Consider the following 15,949-nt stretch of genomic DNA (forward strand, 5'->3'; position numbering starts at 1 on the left):
ATTTAAATCTGTTTATTTACTTTTTTTTTTGCTTTGTTTATTATTTATCTTAGAGAAGATGAACGGGAAGACAATATTCATTTATCTATGGAGTCATACCCATAATAAGGCAACAATTTCAGGACAAAAGAAGATTATCCAGGACCTAAAGAAACAATAATGAATTTCAGGTATTTATATATTCTCAAAGTAGTTCTGCAATGTTTACCATTCCTTATAGCAGAGTATAAATTATAAGCAGCATATTATCATCAAATGCATTAATTACATGAATGCTTCTTATTAAAAAATAAGAATTTTCTGATTGGTATTATAAAACAATCAAATTCCAGCTCAGCTGCTCATTGGTCAGAACACAATGTCTGTGAACATGTTACAAGTCAATCACAAAGTCAAAAGGGAAACTAAGGGCAAAAATCTAGATTTACCAATGACAGTAAGGCTGGACACAGTGATTATTCTGAACAGTAGTTTAACTTATTAATCAGATTCTGCAGCTGCCCTATTTCTACTTGGGTTATTTGAGAATGTCCAAAAAAACAGAACTTGCATATCACAAACACTGCTCTCCTGTGCAAGCCTTTCATATGTCACTTAACTTCTACACTGGCAATTTTTTATGTGCTGAAAGACCCAACAGCAGTGGAGATAGGAAGACCTTAGAAATCGTATATATTTCTCCTGTTCTCACTGATCCTGATCTCAGTAGAGATTACAAACCAATGAAGTAAAGCATAGGCAAAAGCAAGAGGAAGTTGGACAGTTTAAAGACAAGATGCTCTAAGAAAACAATTATAATCCTTCCTATTTACATAAGGATCATATCAACTGGGATAGAGTTAGTAGTTTCTTCTTAGTAGCTGGTACAGTGCTGTGTTTTAGATTCAGTGTGAGAATAATGTTGCTAACACACTGATGTTTTGGTTCTTACGAAGTAGTGCCACCCTAAGTCAAGGATTTTTCAGTGTCTCATGCCCTGGCAGCAAGAAGGAGACAAAAACTTGGGAGGGAATGAAGCTGGGACAGCTGATCCAGACTGGCCAAAGAGGTATTCTATACCATAGCACATCATGTTCAGTGTATACACTGAGAGAAATTGGCTGGGAGGGAGTGATTGCTGGTCAGCTGGGTATCATTCAGCATGTGGTAAGCAATGATATTGGGCATCACTCATTTTTCTTAGCATTTATTTCTCTCTTTTTGTTAATTTCCTTTTTATTATTATTGCTGTTGTGTTGCTGCTGTTTTGTTGCTGCTGCTGCTACTATTATTATTATCTTTGTTTGGTTTACTTTTATTACTCACTGTTTTAAGTACTAAAATGTTCTTATATCAACCCTTAAGTTTTACTTTTTTCCTAATTCTGATTTTCCTTCCTATCCCTCTGGTGAGGGCTGCAGGGAGTGAGTGGCTACACGGTAGTGAGTCACAAACTGGAGTTTAAAAGAGTGATAATAAGGAGAGAGGAGTAAGTTTGACTTCCTATATGGAAGCCACCATGAGCACGCACAGAGACGACATACATAAAAACTTTGAAAGATGTCAAGAAAACCCAACAAAATCACTGTAGAAATGAGACTGAATACCATGATGATTGTATTCAGCCTTGATGATGGTATTCTAGCCTTAAGCAGTTGTAAGCCTCTGTTTCTCATACAGATACTCACTTTGTCTGCAGCTTCCTTGCGTGTCTCTGCATAGCACAAGATGGCATTTTGTACTCCAAAGCCCTTCACTGAATTCAAGTACATTAAAAAATTTCAGTCTTAGGATGGTAAGAAGTTTGGCACAGAATAAGATACAGCCACACTGCAAAAAGGTGAAAAGGTCTCGAGTCCTTTCAAATGTTTGTTCTTTCAATTAGCATGATGCTGAAAGAAGCAGGACATGTTAAGTGTTTACTATAGCAGCTAACAGCATTGATCCAGGCCATGTCTCCTCTTAATAAAAATATCAACTGCACACAGTTTATTTAAATTCACAGTCAGGAGACCTTGTCATATCTCTGTCAGGACTGTTGTCAAGTCCCAGCTTTATTGATATCTTTTCCTTGTGCAAATATCCCTATGCAGTACTAAAACCATTTCTTTCTCACAGATGAATGAATAGCTGTTGCTCCAACAGCTTAACATTATTTTACAAACCCCAGGATCATTTCTGTTGTCCTCCCTTGAACTCTACTCATCTGTTTCCAATCCACCTTGCCACGGGGACACCATACTCTGCTATCAGCCCTGATTCCTCAACCTCTGCTGAGAGTATCTCGTTCCTTCTACCCAGTGGTGTCCTCACAGAACCTCCAAGGATATTACCTTATCTGCCCCAGTGCTACAGTGACAGAAACAACTGGAATGACTCCTGCATTTCCCTATCTTTCAAATCCAGCTCTCATCCTGTGATAAGTATCATTTGACTTTCAGGTTCACAAACTGATTCTTTTACATCTCACTATTAAAAATAAGTATTTTTGGACTTTGACCATTTAACCCATAGTCTGAAATCACTCCATAAGGGTATTTGTTGAAAGATCACCAAGTTTCCTTTTACCTCTGGGATTGTTTAACTTTGTATCTGTAATTAATTTCCCAGAAAACATCTTGTCCACTAGAGCACCTACAAAATTAGTTCAAGTCTTTAACCAAGGACTAACCACTGGAAAAACTACTAAAAGCATCCCCATTTGAGATTCCCCTTTGATAACAGCTACACCTTGAAATCTGCCATATGCCTCACTGACCACAAACCCTCCTTAAACAGTATTATGGCCCAGCTTCAGATATGTCTCAGAAGTGGGAGGGACACATCTTTCTGCTTAATTCTAAAAATACTGTGACTTTTTGTATGTTGCTGTAACTTTAGAAAGCCCAAGTCCCAAATGTGAAATAAGAGCTAACTTATTTCAAATACAAATTCAACATATAAAAATACATCAAAAAATTGGAAAGGATTGGATTAGGAACCACATTCAACTGACTTGAAATAAGAATGTTGGCAGAAGTTATCTTGGTTATTGCTAAAAACTACATTTTAAAATGATCCTTTATTTTAAAGACTTTGTTATTTTTAATTCTGTCAGCCATTTAATTCTGTCAGACTTTTTCACCTTTTTGTATCCTTTGTATTTAGCTAGTAACTTATATTCAGCATCAATTTCTTTCCATCTATTATATAAATGTTTTAAATTTTATATTTTTATAAAATAGTTTATATAAATATTTCACCCCTGCTTCTATGTAAAGATAGAATTTAAGAGTCTCTAGTAGTGACTTAGACCAAAGGTCCATCTGGCCTAGTGTCCTTTATCCAAGATTGGCCACAAGCACTACCTGGAAGCAGTATGGACAGGGTAAATATATGTGATACTTCCCCTACATTCACATTCCTTGACTCCAGTTGTTTTCTGTCTGATGTATTTCCTCAACCTGCTGTGGGTTTTTTTCATTCCACAGCCCAGTTTTTTCTCAGGGCTTGCCTTATTCTTGAACTAACCTAGATTCTTCACAGTCATATAAGACTTCTAGCACAAAAATATGTCATTTAATACTTCCCACAAGGAAGAACCCCTTTCTGCTTGGTTTGTTTACCTTCTGATGAGCTTCACTTGTTACTTCCTAGTTCTTGCATGAGAAGACAGAAAGCAATCACTCCCTGACTATACATCCTAGGGTAATTGTGTGGAGCTTTCTACAACACCTTTCTGAATTCTTAAACCTCTTTTGTCTAGGCTGAAGTCTCCTGTACCAGAACTCATTCATTCCTCCAATTGAATTTAACCATCCTTGGTGATTTTCCAGAACTCTTTGTTTCTTTTGAACGTACCAGAACCAAAAACATTATTCAAAGTCTGCGTGAAAAAGGGACTGCCACAGATGTATAATGAAGCTTTCTTTTATTTCATTTTCCATTGTTTCCCTATTTATTACTAATGTATAATTTTTTTTACTGTTACCAAGCATTGAGATTTTGTCTACAGAAAAGTAGCTTATGACAGGTAAAAGTCAATGCAGAGGCCAATATTTTATAGATATAAGTTATACATGCATATTTATCTGAACTTACAATCACATTTTCACTTATCTTTTCTTTTTTTGTTACTTGCATTCTACTCTTGCCCTACCTTGAATAACTTGCCACAAAATTGTGTCATTCTTTGCTTATCCTCTTTATCAAGTTCTTCATGACTATCACTTCTGATATTCATTATTCTGATTCTTTTTGTGTCACGTTGCATTTCATTGCAATGTGGTTACAGTTGTGCTACATTTAAGTTAATTGCTTTAGGTTAGCAAATAGGGCCTTTTAATAGTCCAAATAAACACTACTGCCTGGAGTCATGGTCTGCTCAAACATAGGTACTTCAATCAGATCATAGCCATAATAACTGCCAATTTTTACATTGCCAGTTAATTCTTCTCTATCAGAGTAAAAATTTATATCAAGTCTCCCATATTGATGAAGGGACTGGTTTAATAATTTATAAATTTATAAATTGTCCTCAGAGAGGTTGAAGTTGGCAACTAAAGTCTGCTTCCCAACAGTTATATAGCTTTCAATTATTCAAAAAGTTTCTTAATAAACATTTAATTCTTTAGACTATTTCTTAGTTTTAAATTTCTTAGTCTTAAACATAAAAAATTTAGCAGCAAAAAAGCTATTCTGACAAGCTCTTAAACAATAACACTTTTGAAAATATAAGTTAGTTTACACCTCTTTCAACAAGGACAAGCCTACCTTGAATGATCTCATTTCCTTTAAGAAGGAAACAAGAAAAAGTGCCAGAAGGAAGCTGGCAGATAGTTACTGTAGAATATTGATGAATGCTACTTTGTTCATGCATTCTTTCTGCACAGCCTTGCATCCAGTTGAATGACCTGAACAGCTTAATAACAGACAGTTCTGCGTGCAGATGTTGATGTGAGGGTCTAAAATAGACAACAGCACCGCTTTTTTAAAACCCACCTCAGATTTGTTTCACTACTCAGAGAGATTTCACACTATCAATGTTTCTATTCTTAAAACACATTTTCAAAGTAAAGTTTACTTGCAGACATCTTCTCTCAGTTTTGCAAAGTGAATTTTTTTCATGTTCTTTTGCTCATCATATATGCAACCCCTGTTTGTAGATTTCAGTATTAAAAAGCCTTGAGAAAATTATATTATGATTTAGGGGTTTTAAATTGTTTTTTCAAGACAGCACAGCTTGTCACCACATTGACTTTTAACACTTTTATCAACAGAATTAATTTCTTTTTATTAAGGCTACTTTTTAACACTGTCAAGCAGGTTTCCACAAAGCAGTGGAGTTGGGAATTCTCATCATCACTATTATCATAATTTCCATAAGAGAATTACAGCAAAATGTACTGAATTAGGATATACTGGATTGAGCCAGAAAGTCCAGGAAAGGATAAAAACTAAATAGTAATAAAAAATTTAAAAAAAATATTTTTAAGAGTGTTTAAAATGCCTTGATTTCCTTTATTATTATTTAAGAGCATTTCTAACCAACTTGTCAAAGCCTAAGATGTATGAGGGGAAGTGTGGAAAGTATCTGTGTAGGAAAGCACAGACAAAGCAGAGATGTTCGCAAAACCCTGTACAAGAACTAGACTCAGGATACCAAAAAGAAATTTAGTTTGAAAACAAAGGTGTCTTTATAGACCACCATTTCAATAAGCAATGACTATTTCCATTTCTAGATATAAAACCAAATGTAACCAAGGACATGCACAACAAAAAAGGAAAAGGAAATAAGGCAAAAGATACAGATTATTGCTGGCCATGTGACAGCAGGCTTCTTTTAAAAGAACTGTCATTAAACAAAAGGGAAAAGGGCAAAATTTTTTTAAAGAGCTACTCAGGGAGCACACTAAACAAATTAGAATTTAAAAAATGCTGACTGCCTATGGGGACAAGGGTTATCAAGGTTAACTGTTGATAAGAAAGACTAAATAGCTTTTAGTACTTTAGTAATTTAGTAAATAGTGTTGTTATCAAACAATAAAAAAGCATACTTGAAAATGCCTCTTAATACACAGTAAAGCATTAATTTATTCACCTCCAGAGTTCAGGGTCCACTGTTTTCATTCAAAAAGCTATTAGCTACAGGGAACTGCAAATTGCCAAGGTCATTTGGAGCAATAATTCTAACACAAACAAACTTTGTTTGGCAATTAAGAATATGTCTGCTTCTAGACAAGTGAGGGTTGCATGACTGCATTTGAATAAATAAGCCATGTGTTCTATCATCTGGTTTGATACTGCTCTATAAATGCAACAGTTCTTATGTATCAGTGCAAAAATGCTCCTGAAAAATCTAAAAACATTAAAAATATTCTAGAGTTTTTTAGGGAAATTGTCACAGTTCCTACCTAGAGCACCAAGCACATGCACACAGGCTTAGACTGCTACTAGTCTGCTGAAGCAGAATCCTAATATGGCCCTAAAATGGTTGGTAAAATGAACACAGAAGAGGAAGCAATGTAGATCCAGTGTTGCAGTGAAGAACATGAGACAAAATAAAACCAAAAAGAGTAGCAGGACATCCCCTCACTTTCAGGCTTACACAGAAGTTAAAGGATTTCCCTTTATTTAACAATCCACTGGCAAGGCATTTGGAGCTGGCCTCCCAGATGTACCAAGGCGTTTGGCTTCCTGCACCCTGATAACTAAATGTCTTTGGAACAAGTACACGGATTCATTGTTCCAGTACACCAATATGAGAATGTACATGTGCCTCTACATTTCCTAGCACTTTTGTAACCAAAATAACAAGCTAATATGAGATTAATGCCATCCCAAGAAACACACTCCATCCCCACAAGATGTTACCAGAGAGTCTCAGGAGAATGCCACCAATCACTGAGCTGGCAGAGGACAGTCCCAGGTTAAAAAGGAAGGCAGGACAGTAAGAGGCACATCAGAACACTTCACTGGCAAAATTGGCCAAGAGATGACTAACTCAGATCTCTCCTGGAAGTTACACCTCTTGCCTCCAGAGAAGAAATCATTCTACAACCCATTCATGATTTGGATAGAGTTGAGTTGGCAAAAGGGAACTTTGCAGTGAGGTCAAACTAGTTGTGACTGTCTAGATTTCTTTTCTTATGCTGGGCATCAGGAGAATGAGAGCTTCAGTTTTCTTGGTGAAGTTTGAGACAGACAAAGGGAAGGAGGGAGAAGACTCCAGTCTGTAAAATAGCCAAATACTTGATCTCAGCAGTAAAAGATACACAAGATGTTGAGCTATGGTCCTTCACACATTAAACCTGGACTTTCTTTGATTTTCATGTACAAATGCAGCATTTACAGTTGATATTTCAAATTCAAGTGTCTTCCACCTATCCACTCTCTTTCTGAATGCACACCCATTTAACTGTGTATCCACTAGGACTAAAGGTGATTAGCACATCACTTTCCTCTAAAATTATGAACTTCCATGTGATTTCCAAAATTCTGTATAAAACTGGCATAACACATTATGCACACAGATGCATGACTCATGTTCAAGTTTTTCAAATAGGGACTCAGGTCTGAATTCTGCTTTGGTTCTATGAAATTTTGTATTAATTATTCTGATTTCTCTCTCTTTACCTCTCTCTTCTTTCTATTTCTTTCAACTTATGAAAAATAGGTATGCAAAGTGAGACTTTTCCAATGGCAGAGATACATAGGCAACACAGAGAGACAGCAACCTACATGTGAAACAAGTGCCTCACACAATCATCTATCACACACGCTGAGCACAGAAACAGGGTTCTCCTCACTTTTGTTACAAATAACTCTGAAGGGCTCCACAGTGCAGCAAAAACATTTGCAAAATTTCAGCATCTTGCAAATAAAAAGTATCCAGGATACTCTTACTGCAAACTCAAGAGCTATGTCCACATCGATAGTGAATAAGAAGACGACTTTTAACAAGGTCTTTAAATTTTACACTGTTTCACATACTCACATCAATAAAGGAAATACAATTACCTGAACTTTATAAAAAGCTGTATGAAACCAGCAGGCAAGGAATATCTCAAGCGTATTGCCATATATATGATATGTCACAATAAGATCCTTTTATCTCAAAAAAAATTTTAATACTCTTTTATCAAACAACATACTGTAAATCCTTGTCATAAAAGTTTTCCATTGTTATTTTCTATGTTCACTAAAATTTCCAGCGTATCTGTTATTATGTAGATTTCTATGAGTCCAAACTGAAAGAACCTAAGAATAACTATGCACTCTGAAATCATAAATATCATTATAAGGACTGTTAATAATCTACCAAATTGGGCAGCCACAGAGAAGTAGCACAAAAAAACAAGGTTTATGTATTAAGTTAGAAAATATGTTGACTAATACAAGAATTGAAAATTCAGACAGGTAGATCAGCTCATTGCATAAATAATTTAAGAAGTTGTGTTAACAGAATGGTGCTGAGAGATACCAAGAGAATATACCTTAAGGGTCTGACCATGATTAATTTTATTAAGTAATTTTATTAATGAGGTATGGCTGTAAAAAAGATTCTCCATGTAAAACTAATCAGGTTCGAGGTCTGAAGCAATCAGAGGGAATTAAATATTACTTAATGCAAAAATATGCTCTTCAGAGAATTTCTACCACAAGTTACAGGTTTGATAGTTGGAAAGAGATGTACTTGCATATCCAAATTAATCACACAGTAATTTCAGGCCACCAAAATAGCCATGAAGAAACCCAAATATAATCCTGAAATTAATCAGGAAAGATATATTTTAAATCTCACAGTAGCGTGAAAAACACTCTCAGCGTCTGTACTCAAAAAAAGTGAGTTCCCATCAGAACAGGCAGAGTCAAGACTTTGTGGAATAGTGAGACTTTGGCAAGGGCACATGAAAACTATTCACTTGTTCAGCTTCACATAGCAAAAGTCTGAGAATGACACCTCTCTCAACACATAACAGAGGCAGAAGTGCCATGCAAACAATAAGACAATGGTTGCCCTGCCATAAAGAACTATTTTGTGGAAATTGGATGAGGCTTCTTACCTGCAGCAGGTGAAATTAAGAAACTGTCTTCAAAAATAGTAGGCTAAATCTGTAATTAGATTAATACAGAGTTTGACATGGGTTTTGAGAACTCTCTATGATATGCCTTTCCTAAAGAGAAGACTAGAGCTGATGACTCAAGACACTCCTTCTTGTACTGTTTCCTGTGTTCCCAAGTTACAACCTAGAAAATCTATACACACAAATAACAACAACCAGCAGCCATACCATTCAGCTATTCTACCATTTTCTTTATAACTTCAAAGAGTTTTCTAAAGGCCCTCAGCACAATTATTCACATTTTCTAGGAAAGGAAACAGAACTGAAGTAGCAACATAGGCAACAAAGAATGCCATCAGAAAGATCAGGAATGAAGTGCAGACTTCCCAAATCCATTTGTAGTAAGATGTATTGTCCTGTCTTCATACAAATCAGTGATGGCAGAGCCATACATTCAATCACATCTAAAAGAACTTGCCTGACAAACAAGAAATACCTCAGATAACACCTAGATAGACACTTAGGGGGAAAAAAAAATCTGAAGGCTTTCAAGATCAGGTTCACAACGTGCATGACAAGATTTCTGAGAGCAAATACAGAGATGACAGCTAAGGACCGGCCTCAGTGGCCCTTACAATGCAATGTTCTTAAGTGCAGTGAGTAAAAGTGCTCATACAGAAGGAAATACTTCCTGAAACCCCTCTCCTCTGTCCAGCCAGTTCTTGAAAACCAGTAAGAAACAGCTTGAGAAAATGGCTCCATTTATCTGAGAATAGAAACCAAACACTGAGCAGGATACACAGGTGAACAAAAGCCAGATCCACAGGACACACTCCAACAGCCAGCTTTATTAGTTTAACAGAGAAGGACTGTGTGCCTCACCTCTCAACCCTCACATTTTATTTAGAGTTATGTCAGAAAAGGTCATGTGGCAAAATATAAACAAATTGCTCACATGGAGCAGATTTCCTAGGATTCCCCAAGTTCCTCATGCTATTCTGAACCATAGGAATATCTTTTCTGACAGACACAGGCCAACCAGATAACTCCTAAGTCTCATTTATACCTGTGGGATATACTCAATTCCCAAGTCTCATTTATACATCTGGCATATATTTATACACTGCCCCAAAAGCAACAGAAACCAGCTAAATTTCTATCCTACCTCCCCTCCTGTATCTCACACACACACACAGTGTGCTTATTTTCTGCAGACCCAGACACAAAAAACATGGCAAAATTCAGTTCCAACATCAGACACAGTGTGGCACCCCCAAAACTTCAGAGCCAGCATACCAGATGTGATAGCTCTCACAGATATTTCAGTTATCTACTGCCAACATTCTGAGGCTTTATCAACTGCAGGCTGGATCACTGCTTATGCACCAAGCTTCCCTGTCAGGGGTCTCTGACCAGGCTAATTTTGCAGATGGTAATAACCACCTAATCAATCCATGTCTTTCTGAGTTCTAATGGAGCACCTGCACATCCAGGCATGAATCTTCCTCTTGACATCCTCCACAAACATAAATTACAAGTTTAGTGCATGCACCAGACAAGTCTCAGTGACCCCTTGACAGGGCAAACAGAGGTCATGCAACAATCTGATTTTCAGTGCCCACTATTTCCAGCCTTCCTCTTTCTGAATTTCAAAGCTTGTGATGCAGTTAGCATCACACTCGGGTCTCAAGGGAACACAACTTCGAAGTGATGTCTCATTTCTAAGCCTGATAACATAAGTAATGTTTCCATTAGAAAGTTCTGCAGCATAACAAGAGCAGATCTCTAGGATGAAATGGTTCTAAGGACATAAAATATTTTATAAAAGTGTGAAGCAGCTACAGCCTAGCTCCACTCTGGTCCAATGGACTGGATACACTTTGGTGGTTGGAGCACATCATTCAGTTTATGAATCTACTCTGTATGCTTCAAAAGGGTCCTGCATTGCCAGGGCAAGTGTGGTAGCATGATAAGGAGTTTCACTTGAAAAACAGTAAAAAATGCTAGTGGGGTCAAAGCCATCTTACTCATTATTAATATCTTGTTTGTCAACTGCCATGCCATGCAAAACCACTTGCATGTATGTAAGGAATACACATAACACCATAGTTACCTTTGCATCTCAGCCACCTCTTCAAAAATTCACCATTCAAGGCTCAGAAATGTTCTCTGGTTTGTAACAGAAAGCCTGTGAAGACAATCAGATGTCATGGATGAAGCCCACCAATATCAAACGGGTCTAGGGTCAGATGCATAATTATTAATCCTTTTTAACTTTGCACATTCAAGTCAGTTACGGCTAACCAAGGACACAATGGGCTGGTCACAACTTGGAAGAACAGAGCCACAGCTGTGAGTAGAAATAGCACAAGGTCCTAAGCTCACTGATGGACTCATTGGTTTCACTGATGACACCAGCACAGCTCTGTCACTGCTCAGTAATGCATGCCAAGGCAAGTACTTGTGCAACAGTCTCCCCTTACTAAGATCATTTCAGTTCCTGCTATCAGCACACCAGAGCCTTACCAACCGTCACTGCATTTGGATAACAACAGTTAATATTTCCTGATTAATTTAACTTTCCCAAGCTTGTCTGATCTTTCTTTTAATGTATTTTATACTTCTAGTCTCCCCTGGCTCCTATATTAATGAGTTTCAGGCTTTTTTTATACGCCACATACTTGCTTTTCTTTTAAGTATGGTGCCTGAGTGCTACATTTCCTGCTTGCCTTATAAGAAACTGTGCATAATCACGTTCATTTCTGCAGTTATATTCTACTTGTAACTTTATAGACATTTTCACTTAACAGGGGTTTTTTTCATACCAAAAGCTCAACCCTCATTTGTGTCTTCTGAATATTTTTTCCAGTAATTTTCAATATAGGCTGATCATATAATTTCCAATCCCACAATAAAGTCAGTTTTCTGTAACATTTGCATCACCTTCATTGATAATTCTGCTTAATTTTCCATCACCACCAAGCTTTTTTGAGCCTTTCACCCACTTCATTTCTGTTGAAAAGGACACTGATTGCTAACTCAATTCAAGATACCATGTCTGCTATCATCTTAGCCAGACACACGCAGTGTGCAGAAAGGAACACTAAACAAAAGGCAATACCAAACAAGTGACCTCATTCCATGCCTGCTGCCCTTGCCCTGGTCAGGTCTACAGCTTGCTGGCACAGGCAAATAAAACCTTTGGCCCTTCCTCTTGTTCCCACAACACTGTAGCCAAGGGCAGCCCAGCCCACACCAGAGCAACTATCTCTGATGAGCAGGCAAGAAACCATGAGAGATGAGATTGAGGTGCCTCCAGAGATCCTTTGAATCCTTAATTTTCCTTCAGTGGTACCTGAGGAAACAGCAGAACTGAGTGGCTCCATCTCTGCAGCAAAATGGTAGCCAATCTCACTTAAGATCAATGGCCTTTGTCCCATTTAATGATCAGAGAAAGGAGTAGGACCCCTGCTCAGCATTGGCACACTGAGGCACAGCCTGGAGACACCCACACCCAGACTTTGCCCTAGTACAGACTCTGGGTCTTGCCACAGGTTCCTCATAAGACAATCCTCCAGTCCTCCCTCAAAGACCATCTCTGCTGTGCCAAAACCCACAGCAGCCACACTGTCCTCCTCAGCTGCTTAGCCACTCACTATTGTAGAAGCTGGGAACAGCTCTCCTGTTGAGGCAAACCCTGTAAACATCAGTTAATCTTGGCAACAGAAGCCACACATTCTGAAGTATATTTCTCCTGGTAAGGCTAGAAAAGGGCTAGACTGGCCAAACTAGGTGTGGGTTCACTTTACATCACTGTTCCCCAGTAAAGAAAAAAGGAAGGCAAGACCCAGGAGGGAGAAGTTCAGAAAAGAGGTGAAGTTCAAAAAAGCCACCTCTGAAATTTTATTTTTTTCAGACTACATTTTCCCAAAGTCCACTAAAGACTGATGTTCAGACCCCCTCTATTTTCTGCTTGTGGCTGGCTTACTTAGTGACACATTCAGCATCTCCTCCTTTATACACTGTCCTTTGAGGGGACTGAAGCAGGTCACTACTCATCAACTGAGGAAAGACAGGAGAGAAAGAAACTCAAGGCAGATCTGGGGAGGGGGTGGCAGGGAAGAAACATCCTTCAGTTTTCCATTAAAATAATGTGGTTTCTAACAGTGAGAGTGTGTTGATGTGAGACAAAGAGCCTTCCAAAAAAAGTACACAAATATCTCTGTAACTGAATCATTATTTAAATAATTACAAGAGCAGAAAGGGTTAGAAAGCAATCTTGTGTCACTCTAATTTACTGCTTGGAGAAGTAAACTTTTCTTATGTTAGGATGGTTGGATGGTTAAAAAGTTCAATCGTTGGTTACACTTATTACATTGCCGACTTTGTCACAACTGATATATGCACTGAGAGTCTAAGGAAATCACAAAATCACAGAAATTTGTCTTAATATGCAAAAAACAAAACAACAAGAACAACAAAACAAAAAAATCTGGTCCACAGAGGACCAGATACTCTTGTTGTCAAGGTCAATGAAGCCTGTGAGCATCATAGGGGTGAGACATTAAAATCTCCAGAGTTCAAGATTAAAGATGGTATTAGAAGAAGCAGAGTATCTTGTTCTTCAGCAGGAGGTTTAATGCCTAAGATGGTGCCCTAGCAACAAAAGTATTAGGTAAGAAAAGGAAATAAGAAATTATCTCTTGCAAGCATTTAACTACCCAGAGATCTCTGGAGGTGCTAATTCCTACTTCTCAACTTTTTGGCTAATTAATTTTTTCCCATTTTAAAAGCCTCATTTTAATTAGCTCCCAAGTTGAGCTGCCATGAAGAGGTTTTATTTTCATTATCTTTTTTTCTATATGTAAAAAAGACTGACTTCAAAAGTACGTGCTCATTAAAAATAATTAGTGATTTAGATACCACTTAAATATATTCAAGGATACTGGAAAAATAAGTCGGAGTTTTGTCATCACAACAGAAAAGAGAGTTTAGTATCACAGAGTATCACAGAGTTTAGTATCACAACAGAAAAAAAAATAGCCACATATTTAAACATAAAAAACCTTCCAAGTAGATTCAGTCTTGAAGTCACTAGTGTTTAAAGACAGACTCACATCCTTTGGTCAGACAATGGACAGGTGCTCATGACACCACAAAACACTTCATTGTTGTCTTCATTACAGCTTGGAATTTTTTATTCCATAAAATACTGCCCGAAGAGGCACATGCAATACAGTCAATACCACAGCAAAATGTGAAAACGGCATAGCTGACAATTTATTCCTCACATTTACACAGTTGTTTTAACCTTCAATCAGGATTTTTAGAATTATAAAGGTACACATGTAAACCTTTAGGTCAATACGTATCTGTAACACATTCATCTCTCAACAAGCTGGCAATCAGTATGGAGTAAAAATGAAGTCCATGAAATGTTATGTTACATACTTGAATATTATGTAGTAGTTTTCTAAACTACTGATGCCCTTCATATAAGCCTTGCCTTGCAATATGAATGTTATCACAAATAGAAAATTAAACCAGCAAGACAGAAATTTCCATCTTTTTTATTTGTATTCCCTAACTAGATTATTCTATTTTATTATTATTTTTACCCAGGAAAAGCCCAAGAAGTATTTTTCTAGGCTGGATTGAACATTTTGCTCATTAAAGAATAGAGCAGTATATTGAATTGAAGTGTACACGTAAAGCAACCCATCAAAGAAAATACAGGTTTAACCAAATACAGGTTCAACTTAAAATTTACCAACGCCAGCAACATAAATGAATGCAATGCCTTTGATTCTGGAGTGCAATGACACTGTTCTAGTTTATACAAATACATGATTTAACTATTTCTCTGTAATGTTTCTCTTTCTTGTTGTTTTCAAAAGAGAAGCATGATTCCTATCAAAATATTTAGATCATCACTTGATTCAATTCTACTTAAAGTCTACACTTTCGCAACCAATTTACATTTAGCATTCATTTCTCATGCATGAGTTGACCCACTTACATATGCAGCAAATCCATGCCTTTGGGGATTTTTCTGGATGGCTTGCTTTATTTCCACCACACAACTCATTTTATTTTGTCAATACAGTGAGCAAGGTTACAGTCATCCTGTCAAATTTATTTATTTAAATTAGAATCAGAAAGAGTATACTACTCCCCGTGGAACTTCATGGAAAACTTTTTGAAACTTTGGGGCTACATACTTCTGCTATCAACTGATTTCATATGAAAGTACTAATACAAAAAAAAAGGCAAGAGTTAAAATCATTTCTCCCATAAACTTATAAAATAGACTTCTGAAACCCTAGAAAAATATAAGAAACCACAACAATAAGTATCACGTTATACTTGCCTAAGAAAAAAAGAGAAAAAATATTTTTTCTAATCAACCCTATAGGAAAAAGCCAGATGGAATAAAATCATTAAGAAACAGATATGTAGGCGTCACATCTGCTTGCTTTGACTATCAGAGATTCATTTAACCTAAAATATTTCCCCCTGCATTTCTGAGGATTCACATTTGAGAAGCTTCGTTTGAGGTTGCCTACCATCCTCACAGTGGGGCCGCTGAAAGGGAACTTTCCCCAGGCAAAAATTGTCCCAAAGTCACATACCATTCAAGTCCAAATAGACTTGTGTGCAACAGGAAGGAACTTCCATTTTACACAATTTGCTAATGTGTTTCTTTCACACATTAGTAGCTTACCAGAACCTCAATGCAGATTTGCAGATAGTGTTTCAGTGGACTTACCCAAAGGCCTATCTGAATTTACACACCTAACACTCTTGTGGGCAGTATGACATACAATAAACAGCACACTAACAGCATTATAAATCCTTATTGCTAATGCTAACAATTTTTCCAAATGCAGTTATGCCTCGGGCAGGGGTTTGTTTTCCAGTTTCTC

At 37.1% G+C, this 15,949-nt stretch overlaps 1 protein-coding gene across 5 annotated transcripts in view; it reads right to left on the reverse strand.

Moving 5' to 3' along the window:
• The window catches only part of NEBL (nebulette), a 249,204-nt gene that overhangs the window by 116,127 nt on the left and 117,128 nt on the right, over positions 1 to 15,949 (reverse strand). For 2 of the 5 annotated variants that reach the window (XM_039704789.1, XM_039704767.1), the window contains exon 2: positions 11,137 to 11,211. The exons of the other annotated variants lie outside the window; for them this stretch is intronic. The gene's annotated coding sequence lies outside the window, so the exon portion shown is untranslated. The remainder of the gene's footprint in view (positions 1 to 11,136; positions 11,212 to 15,949) is intronic. 5 annotated transcript variants of the gene reach the window in all.

Source organism: Passer montanus, unplaced genomic scaffold, assembly GCF_014805655.1.
Source record: "Passer montanus isolate IOZ18808 unplaced genomic scaffold, ASM1480565v1 scaffold10, whole genome shotgun sequence".
NCBI classification, from domain to species: Eukaryota; Metazoa; Chordata; class Aves; order Passeriformes; family Passeridae; genus Passer; species Passer montanus.